This window comes from Chrysemys picta, chromosome 1, assembly GCF_011386835.1.
Source record: "Chrysemys picta bellii isolate R12L10 chromosome 1, ASM1138683v2, whole genome shotgun sequence".
NCBI lineage: Eukaryota > Metazoa > Chordata > Testudines > Emydidae > Chrysemys > Chrysemys picta.
The window spans coordinates 340,424,186-340,434,979 of record NC_088791.1 but is presented as its reverse complement, the minus strand read 5'-3'; positions in this window follow the sequence as shown (position 1 = coordinate 340,434,979).

Sequence of the window (10,794 nt, the reverse complement as noted above, 5' to 3'; positions counted from 1 at the left end):
TATTTTGGGGTAATTTTATGCCTGTGAAATTTCACTTTTGTGAAAGTTTTGCAAGATGGAGTTTTGATGTCAAGATTGATCTTCATTTCTGAACACTGAAATTTAAAAATCTTGTGATTTTGGCTCAGCAACAGAGCTTTTTTTATTATTATTGAAAATGTGCCCCGTTTATGCAGTTCTGAGATTTTCAAATTTTATTGCAGCCCTAGTTACCCAGGTAAAAATGAGGCTGCTCGGGTCCCGTCCTTGTCCGTACCAAAGACTCGGCATTGAAGAGGCAGCCAGTCTACTGAGAAATTTGGCTCTGGCTCTCCATTTTCTCAAACTATCTGAGGTGTTCATAGTTGAGGTTTTAATATGACCCTGTCTCTAGGATGGCGCATGGAGGGAGAGCTAGAAGGACTGAGCATGAGTCACATTCCAAAATATAGGGACATTCAAGATCAAGACACACACACACTTCTTTATAGGGTTTATTGAAATGCATACTTGATCAAAATGTCAGATTAACATCTGCACCGACACAGATACACTGGTCGAGTTCAAGGATGTTCTTTTTCCATAATTTCTTTACTAAAAGGTTGTAGATAAACCCAAAGACATGCAAGTCAGAACACACAGCTTCCATTAGACATTCTGCCCTATGTGCAGTCATAATACAGCTCTTATTTCCCTTATAAATCCTGTAACAATGTGTTTCATACACCTATGCCTGGAGCTGACCTGTCTAAGACAGAACATGACCTAACCACAACAAATCACTGACATCTATGCCACAGACAATAGACAAAACAAGAAGGGCATGGCAATAAACAAGAAAAAGACAAGACGTTACCAGGCAGACAAGATACCATTGGAAGGGAGAGGCCACAGAAATTTTCAAAAGGGGATTTCTTAATCGTCTCACGAGACTAGTTAAATATGTCAGTATGGCAGCAGGATAGGAATCAAAGGATATTAAGAAAAGCACTTATAATTTCTCTTCTCGTGCTGATGTTGTGTCTACTGTATCATCCAGAAACTAATGAAAAACAGAACTGCTTGTAAATAATGTTTCCGCCATCAGAGATTAATGTGCAGTCCTGTGCCCATTGGGGCAAATTCATCCCTGGCATAGCTCCACTGACTTGAGCAGAGTTATGCCAGAGAGGAATATGACCCCTGGGTCCAATATTATAAGAGACCTGTTATCTCCTGCTGTCCAGTGGGAGTTATTCCTTTCACTCCATACGCCCCATGAAGCTCACTCTGTCATCTATCATGCCGGTGAAGCTTAAATGCAAAGTAAATCAGGACTATGCTAAAACTCAGCCGCTAGTTTATAAGGATTCGCGAGAACCATTTTGCTTTGCAGGGGTTCCTTCTCTGGGCTCCATTTTGAGAGAGAGCCAAATTTTTTAAATGGATGTAGGCATCAGAATCCGTATTTAGGCACAATACATGGGCTGATTTTCAGAGGTCAACAGCTCCCATTGATGACAACGCAGCGAAATGGCTCATGTGTATGTGTTCCACAGAGAAGGTCAGGTTCATGACATAGGCCCTGTACTGGTGTCAGCTAATGGAGATTCTCATTTAGCCTGAGTAGTTACAAGTGAGTAGTAGTGCCTGTGCTTTCACAGCAGAAGCATCTAAGTTTGTCCTCACTGTAACTGGGGAGCTAAAAAGTGGCATGGCATGTAGAACAGTGACAACTGTGAAGTCCTGAGGGGATAAGGATTTGTTACTATACATTCAATTTAGCCCCTCTGCAAACGGGAAAGGTCAGTTTTGAACTCCTACTAGGCTATTAGGAGCTGAAGATTATGTTGTAATTTACCATAGATTGGCAATAAGGTCTTGGGTTTGATCTGTGGCTTCAGTGTCACAGTAATTTGATTGGTTTCAGAGTAGCAGCCGTGTTAGTCTGTATCCGCAAAAAGAAGAACAGGAGTACTTGTGGCACCTTAGAGACTAACAAATAAGGTGCCACAAGTACTCCAGTAATTTGATTATTAATGCGCCTTTGTAGATTTCAAATGGGTAACCTTAGGCCCTGATCTTGCACTCTGGTAAATTCATGATCTACTCCCAAGAGTAAATTTGTGCACATGCTTAAGTATTTGCAAGATCAGAGGCCTGGATACCACAGCTAAGTGCATGGCCAGCAAGCTACAGCTGCCTATTGAAGAGTATTGTATATTACTCCTGAGGGCATTCCGCGTTAAAAAATTAAAAATTATGCGCCAAACAAATTAAAATGTGGCGCACAATATTTTAAAATTCTGCAAAATTCTGAACGTTTTTTTGGGTCAATAAATAAATGTAGAGTCTCCAGCATGGCAGTGGGGAGCACAGGCCACTGGCTGCATGTAGGTGGGAGATCACCCTGCAGCATCCCCACCCTACCCTGGGGACACAGACTCAGTGGTGAGGCTGCACCTGATCCTGACACAGCACAAAGCCTGGGCCTGCCCTAGAAACACCCTGGGGCCCTGCCCCTATGTACCAGTTGCACCAGGTGTGGGGTACGCAGACTCAACCAGGCAGTATCCAAATGTGAAGGGGCTCAGTGTGGGGGAATCCAGGTGTGAGGTGAGAGGATTCTGTGTCGGACAATCTGGGTGCAGGCAGGGGTCTAGGTGGGGGGGGATCTGAATGCACAAAGGCTCATGCGGGGGGTGGGGGGGTCCCAGGTGCAGGGGACTCTGCAGGGGCTTCCGGGTGAAAGTGGTTGGGTATCAGTGGAGGGGCCTGGGTGTGGGGGTCTAAGCAGGAGGGATTGGGTTCTGGGGGAGTGGGGCTTGGTGGGGTGTGGATCCGGGGGCAGCTAATTGGGAGTTAGTGGCATGGGGGTCTGGATGTGGGGGCTCAGAGTGGTGCAGGGGGGTGTGGCTCATCAGGGTGGGGGTTTAAGTGCAGGGAGCTCAGTGGGGGGTGGTCTGGGTGCAAGGATGGGGGTCTGGAGGCAGGAGGTCTGAGGTCCGGGGGCTCCAGGTGCAGGGGTTTAGGTTCAATGAGGTGTGGTTCAGGTTTGGAGAGCTAGGGGGTTCTGGGTGTATGGGGTGAGGCTTGGTGGGGGTGTCTGGGTATGGGAGGTCTGGCTGCACAGGGGTTGGGCAGATGGGGGAGCAGCTCCCCATACAGTGACCCCTCCCCCACAGCTGAGGAGCTCTGGGGCAAGGAAGCAGGGAAGGCTACTGAGCTTCCTGCAGCTGGGGGAGGTTTCTGGGGGTGGGTCTGACACAGCCCCAGCCACTCCTTGCAGGGGAAGAGGAAGTCCCGTCCTCTTCTGCCTCCAGCCCAGCCAGGACTCGCAGCTGATCCTGGCTCAGGGTAGGAGCCACTGGCTGGGGTGTCCCCAGCCCTGTGGTGATTTTCCTCTCTACTGGCTGCTCCGAGTTCCTGAAGCAGTGTACCTGCTCAGCTAGGGAGTGGTGCGGGAATGCTCTTGCAGCTTCCCTTTGCTTTCCTGTCAGAAAGTCATTTTTCTGCGGGGAAGCAAAGAAATCTGCAGGGGACATGAATTCTGCGCACGTGCTGTGGTGCAGAATTCCCCCAGGAGTAGTATATTCTTACTGTAGACCCAATGTGAGGCTTGCAGTCAGTATGGAGGTGAGAAAAACAAAGTCTCTGCATGCCCAGTGTGAAATCAGAAGGTAGCTCTGAACATGCTTCTCTACATCTCCTTGTGGATCCGGCCCATGAAAGACTCCAGGGGAAAAGCAAAAGCCAAAAGCCAAGTTCTCTTTAAAAGAAAGCATTACATCTAATCAAGGAAACAGCTTGAGGTTAGCGGCTGGGCCTCTTATTTGTTCTTTTGGCTATACGGTGGGAAAATGGAGTCACTATGGGATCGTATTTTTTTGCTCAGTCAAGCTGTTAAGGAGACGGCGTTGCTTGGGATGAGACAGAGGAGAAGAAAATTTGAAAGGCGGTTTGTTTGCTTTAAAAAGCCATTTAAGTGAGCTTTGTGAAATTAGCCTTACACAGATTGCTGTGAACATGGCTGTAACTGAATAAATCTAGCTCCACTTGGGAACACTCTCTAATGCAAACCAGCTTCCTTCCCATGGGCCAGACTCTGCTGTCATTTACACTGGCGCCATTGCCCTTAGAGGGATGCCGCTCGATTTATATTGGCTTAACTGAGAGCAGAGGCCTGACTCACTGCCTCCAGCTAGAGCCAGCTGGGGGCGGGGGAAAGAGTCTGTGGGGATCTTCTCCCACCCCACCTCCTCCCAGCAGGGCTGGAAGGGTTTCACTTCGGCTGCAGAAATGGTTGCGGGGCCTGAACACAAAGCTGGTAGCTACCCAGGTATCCGCATGGATCAGCAGGAGGCCAGGGTCCTCTGTAAAGGGCCCCCCACCACACACGCCTTCATATTTCCTCATGTGCGTGGGCATTTGCTTGCCTCTGTGTGTGTGTGTGTGTGCGTGCGTGCATACATGTGTGTGTTTTGGGGCACGTGTGTGCTTTGTGTGGAGGCGTGGTAGGAGGAGAGGGGCCAGGTTTTTTATTTTTAATTGAAGTGAAAACTAGAATAAAATTCAAGGGTGGAATTTTCCAGGCCAGCCAGGGGGCTTGGATGCCCATTTCCCATTCATTTCTAACAGGAATTGAAGGTGGAATTTTCAAGATCACCAGTGGGAGTTAGGCACCTGAATTCCTTTGAGGATCTGGGCCCTAGTTACTAAAGAGCCTAAATCGTATTGAAAATCAATGGGGCTTGTGCTCCTGAGTCACTTATTTTCACTTTCACTCTTTTGAAAATCCCATTTTGGGCTTTGAAATCCCTTTTGCATCTTTGCAAACAGTAACAATAACGGTTGTAGTGTCCAGGGGTTCCAGGCATTAATGCAGAGTGCCTTCTTCTGGTTTAGTTTAATCCGCTTTGGACGTCGATTAAGCTAAACAAGAACAAGACACTCTTATTATGGAAGAGTATCCACACAGGGACCTATTCAAGAATAGCTAGTGCACTTTACATTTACACTCTACCATAATCTGGATTAACTTTCAAGTGTGGACAAGCCTAGGGTTAGGGTTTCCCACATCTTCTAATAAACTAACCTCTCTGCCCAAATTCTTGTTCTCCACTGCTTGGTTCTCAGAATCTTTTATATCATAACCACCAGCACAGGTTCCAGGGACTTACCGCCAACCAGCGCTTTCAGCCACTAGCTTCTGACCAGTGGAGAGGAGGTACCGAGTCTCAAATATCAGACTTCTTGATTCAGAACAAAGAATTGTTCTGCAAACTCTGTTGGAGGCTGTGCAGATGAATATTTGGAGCCAAATTCTGAAGCACAGAAGAAATCTATATTCACTCCTCCCTGTCTGCCGAAGGTAGGACAAGAAGTAATGGGCTTAATCTGCAGCAAAGGAGATTTAGGTTAGATATGAGGGAAACCTTTTTAACTAGAGGGGTAGTTAAGCTCTGGAAAAGGTTTCCAAGGGAGATTGTGGAATCCTCATCATTGGAGGTTTTTAAGTACAGGTTGGACAAACAGCTGTTAGGGATGGTCTAGATATACTTGTTCCTGCCTCAGTGCAGGGAGTTGGACTAGATTCCCTCTTACGGTTCCTTCCAGCCCAGCATTTCTATTATTCTATTAATCTAAATGTCATTGATTAAATAATACTTGACCTTTATCTGTAGCTCTCAAGGCACTATACAAAGAAAGATTAAGATCAGGAGCGCTGCCAGCTTTTCTGCCGCCCTAGGCGGCGGAAGGTCCCGCCCCGAAATGCCGCCCCCCACAGAGGCAGCAGAAGGTCCCGCTGCCGAAATACCGCTGCGGCTGCCGCCCCCCAAATTGTAGCACCCTAGGCAACCGCCTAGGTCGCCTAATGGGTTGCGCCAGCCCTGATTAAGATGGGGAAATGGAAACACATAGAGGTTAAGTGACGGGCTAAGGTCAAACTGAGAATAGGATAGAGGTCTCCTGACTCCCAGTCCAGTACCATAAGCACTGGACCATGTGGCTTCCCAAATTAAATATAGAGCAGATTTACCTACTCAATGCCATTTAAATAAGAGGAGATATCCTATCTCCTAGAACTGGAAGGGACCTTGAAAGGTCATGGAGTCTAACCCCCTGTCTTCAGTAGCAGTACCAAGTACTGATTTTGCTTTAGATCCCTAAGTGGCCCCCTTAAGGACTGAACTCACAATGCTGGGTTTAGGAGGCTAATGCTCAAACCACTGAGCTACCCCTCCCCCTACAATACATTGGCTGCAGGTTATTCTGAAGGATTTATAAACATTTGGGATCCATTCTGTAAATCGTCCGTTCTGCTGGGATTGTACCAGTATGGCATCACTTGCCTTCACTAACAGTAGGACCACATTTATAGAGTTACATCCTATGTAACAGTATGTATGAAATGGAGGACATTGAACATAATGACGATGAGGTCGTCAATCATCAAGTGGGAGACACAGAAACAAACTCTGAACCGTCCGACTAAAATTTTGTCTTTCTTCTCCAGCAGAGACTTGTTCCCCTGCTCCAAATAAGATGACTAGCCTAAACTATTGATGAAAGAGCAGATGTGGGAAGAAACATTTTTGCATTAGTCTTGCTATTCAACCAGTAAACCAACATATTAGTATACATAGCAGTAAATTTTAGTCTCATGATGTTTTTATTAAAAACTTCAGAGAATACATTTTCTTACACTGTGATTTAAAATGCCAGCTGCTTCTTTCGGCTTCTTCCCCATCAACTCTATTATAGAGCTATTTGTCATGTGTATTATGGTAGTGCATAAGGACTCTAGTCATGGATCAGGGCCACATTATGCCAAGCTCTGTACAAACACAGACCAAAGAGACACTCCCTGCTAACAATCCCACTGCTTTGAAATGACCTTTATTTGTAATGTCTTAGTTCTGAAAAGTTCAACGGTATTGTAAACTAAATAACTTTTTTTTTTTTTTAAAGACTTTTGGAATCACTTTCCAGTTGTCTTGTTCTGGTTTGCAGACTCTAAAGGCCTTATCCAATGCCCATTGATCTTAATAGGAATCTTTCCATTGACCTCAATGGGCTTTTGATTAAACCCCAAAAGTTACATTTTCAGCCCAGCCTCTCCTTTTGCATGTGCTCCCTTTTCACGTACAAATGCTGTTTGTGCATGTGTGTGTAAATCCAGGATATAGCCATGCATGCAAAATTACTTTTTAACTCTTGGTCCCCAAATCAATGCAGCAAACTCACTGGGATTAAGCCAGGGTTATAATAATGTGTATATATGTTTAACACCCTAAATCAGGGGTGACCTAATTTACTGACCCTCCAAGCTGCAGATGATAACCTTCAGACATTCGAGAGCTGCAAGACACCTACAACCTTTACGCATGCATTTTTAAAGATATTAACATACTACTTACGGTATCACACAGAGGCACAGACTTTCAAATTTCCCAAGAGGGTGCTCAACCCCCGCTCTGCTCCAGGCCCCTCCCCCATGGCCCCCCTTTTCCCAAGGGCCCACCCCGCCCCCTTCCCCAAACACACTCTGTCCTCACTCTGCCTCTTTCTGCCCCGCTTCTCCTCCACCCCGCAGTGCCTCCTGCCTGTTGCTGAACAGCTGATCCTTAGCGGGTAGGTGGGAGGCACTGGGGGGGTGGGGCAGAGAAAGGAGCTGATTGGCGAGGCCATCGGTGGGTGCTGACCACACACAATTTTTTTTCTATAGGTGCTCTGGCCCTGGAGCACCCACACAGTCGGTGCCTATGATATCACAGGTAAATATTGCTAGAGCTAGAGGCCTTGTGGGTCACCATCCTGGTCATAAGCCGAAATCTGGTTGATACGTTGTGAAGGAGGAGCTCAGTCAGATGTTGATTTGTAAAGACTGCACGATGTTCCATAAACTTCATCACGGAGTGCAGCAATTCACAGCAGTATGTTGTGCTGAACATTGAAATGAGTCACACGCTAGTCTTCTGGAGTTGAGGATATTTTGTTCCTGGCACTTGCTTTCAGAACTCGATTGTAGGCTGTGATTTAGAGCCATCTTTAGAGTCTGATCCTCCTGGAGTTCCAATAGTTCCATTTCTACAGTAGATGTTTCCGTAACCACAGTTTTGGGAATCAGACAGTCGTCATTGATCCCATTAACTATGAATAGGTTTACAAGAAAGGTGAAGCAGGATCCCAACTTCTGCAAGTCTTCAAACCTGGTCTGAAAGTCATCAAACAGTCCTTGTAATTAACCTCTGTATTCCTCGAGTTTGTGATCTTCTACTTCGATTTCAGGGACTGTGTTTACCCTACTTTTGAGGTGGGGAGAGTGGTTGAAGTCTCTTGACACTATGTCTCTTTGCGGAAGATTTAACTTGTTCTGGAAGCTGAAGACTTTCTGAGTAAGGTCAGAAATAATCTTATCCTTCCCTTGGAGTGCCAGGCTGAGAATTTGCAGATGCTGCATAATATCAGAGAAAAACATCAGATCCTGCATCTATTGCTTATCTTCCAGTGGTGGATCGGACTTTTCCTTTTCTTCAAAGAAAGCATTGATAGGCCCCCAACAGTGACACAAACCTATTTAAGACATTGCTGGCTGATAACCACCTCACAATACAGTAGAAAGAGATGTTGTTACATTTGTCTTCAAGGTCCAGCTCTTCGATGAAATTTTTGAACTGTCAATGAGTCTTCCCATTCGAGCGGATGAAATTGACAATTTCTAGGATCGTTTTCATAACATTTTCATACCTGAAGCATCTGCCTGAGAGATGTATTTGATGGATGATGCAATGAACAGACAGCAACTCTGGAAATTTGGGATCAATTTGAATGAGTCCGATAAGGCCTACCTTTCCCCCCAGCATTTCAGCTGTTCCATCTGTTACAACACTGACAAGTTTGGCACATCGCCATTTCTCAATGCTTTGTCAAGTGCATTCTTTACGTCAATACCGCGTGTTGTTTCTTTTAGTGCCACTACGTCCAATATTTCTTCTTTCACAATTACATCTGCAGAAACATAGCAAACAAATATCGCTAGTTGTGGTTTATCTTGTATAGCTGTGGATTGGCTCAGAGGTAGGCTGAATGCTAGAGAATTCTTTAGAATGATTTACATCTTGCAACGTCAGCACTGGTCTGCGAGATAGGCCTCTCCATAGTGTGGTGCAAAATTGGAATTTGCTTTATTAGTCATTGACGTTTTGTGTTACTTGGATCCAAAATTGCAACTACTTCTGCAATATTCTTTGTAACAAATTCTCCATTAGAATATGGACATTTAGCATGAGCAATATTTCATGACATAACAAAACTAGCTTCAGTCATTGTATCAGCTTCCTGATTGAACGCTGAAAGTAGTGTCTGTTGACTGTAAACATAATTTTAATGCGGTTAGCTTGTTTTTCCTTAATACTGATTCAAGAGGGTATGTAAATGAAAAGTCATTGTGATTCATTTCATAGTGACATTTCAAGTTGCTCGCTTTGTAGTGAGTGAGCAATACATTGCAGATAAGACACAGGGGTTTGCCACCTTTAACAGCGAATGCAAAATCTTCCTCCCCTTCTGTCTTAAAACTTCAGTTTTCTTCTTCATATTTGCGTTTCTTACAATTTGAAGATGCCATTGTCGTCCACTAAATTAACATAGGGTTTACACTTAAATCTAAAACTATTCAAATGCAACCTAGGAACAGTAAAAAAGTCTGTATTCTGTGGAATGCAGAGAGATTGCGAGCACAGGAGGTCCACACAGCACAACCTCTGAATGCAGAATGACTCAATTTCCGGATCTCACGCGCATTTTCAAGCTTCTCTTTCTGTTGGTCTCACGCTCACACCACTGAGTTCACTCAAGAGTGAAAACCAGTTTTGAAATTCTTCCAATGATTTGTATCGCTTTTTTAAATTTCGTAGTGCTATTAATTCTAGCCACAAAGTATATTGGACTGTAATTTCTCGGCGGGCAGTTCTTCAACGGTAAAAGAGCCGCATGTGGTTCGTGAGCTGCGGTTTGGCCACGACTGCCCTAAATCACACTTCTACTGGGTCTACCGATGCCAGAGCTGCAGAAAAATGCCGGGCAAGCTTTTCTTTTGCATTATTCACTCTGTTTTGATTGTAGAGAAGGCAATTTGATTGTTCTCATTCCTAACTCAAAGTCAAATTCAAATGCCTCTTGTTAACGTTTGTTTGCAGTGTTGTTGGTCCCAGGATATTAGAGAGACCAAGTGGGTGAGATAATACTTTTTATTGGACCAGCTTCTGTTGATGAAAGACAAGCTTTCGAGCTTTCACAGAGCTCTTCTTCAGGTCACTCCTGTTAAAGGCCCAATAAAAGAACATTCAAAAGAAAATAAAGTCTCTAGACATACAAACACCAGCACCCTTTGAGATGATGTACAGTAATTGTGCAATACTTACACAATACAGTAGGCTAGAATACCTCACTGAATAACCCCATATTACTTGTGACATGAAAGCTAAGAGCTCCATTCAGCAGCTGCACTTTGATCTTCCATTCTGCCCAAAAAGCAGAACCTCCTGTCCTCCTTTGAGAATTGTCCATTCTATATGCATACGAAGAAGTGGGCTGTAGTCCACGAAAGCTTATGCTCTAATAAATTTGTTAGTCTCTAAGGTGCCACAAGTACTCCTGTTCTTTTTGCGGATACAGACTAACACGGCTGCTACTCTGAAATCTGCAGATTCTGACACTTGGCAGCAGGCTCTTTGCAATGATAAGTCATAGATCCATATTCTCCAGGTAGAAAGGAAAGTTACTGACCTTCAGCTGGAGTTTTCTAGGTATATTGCTTCTGCAACTCCATCC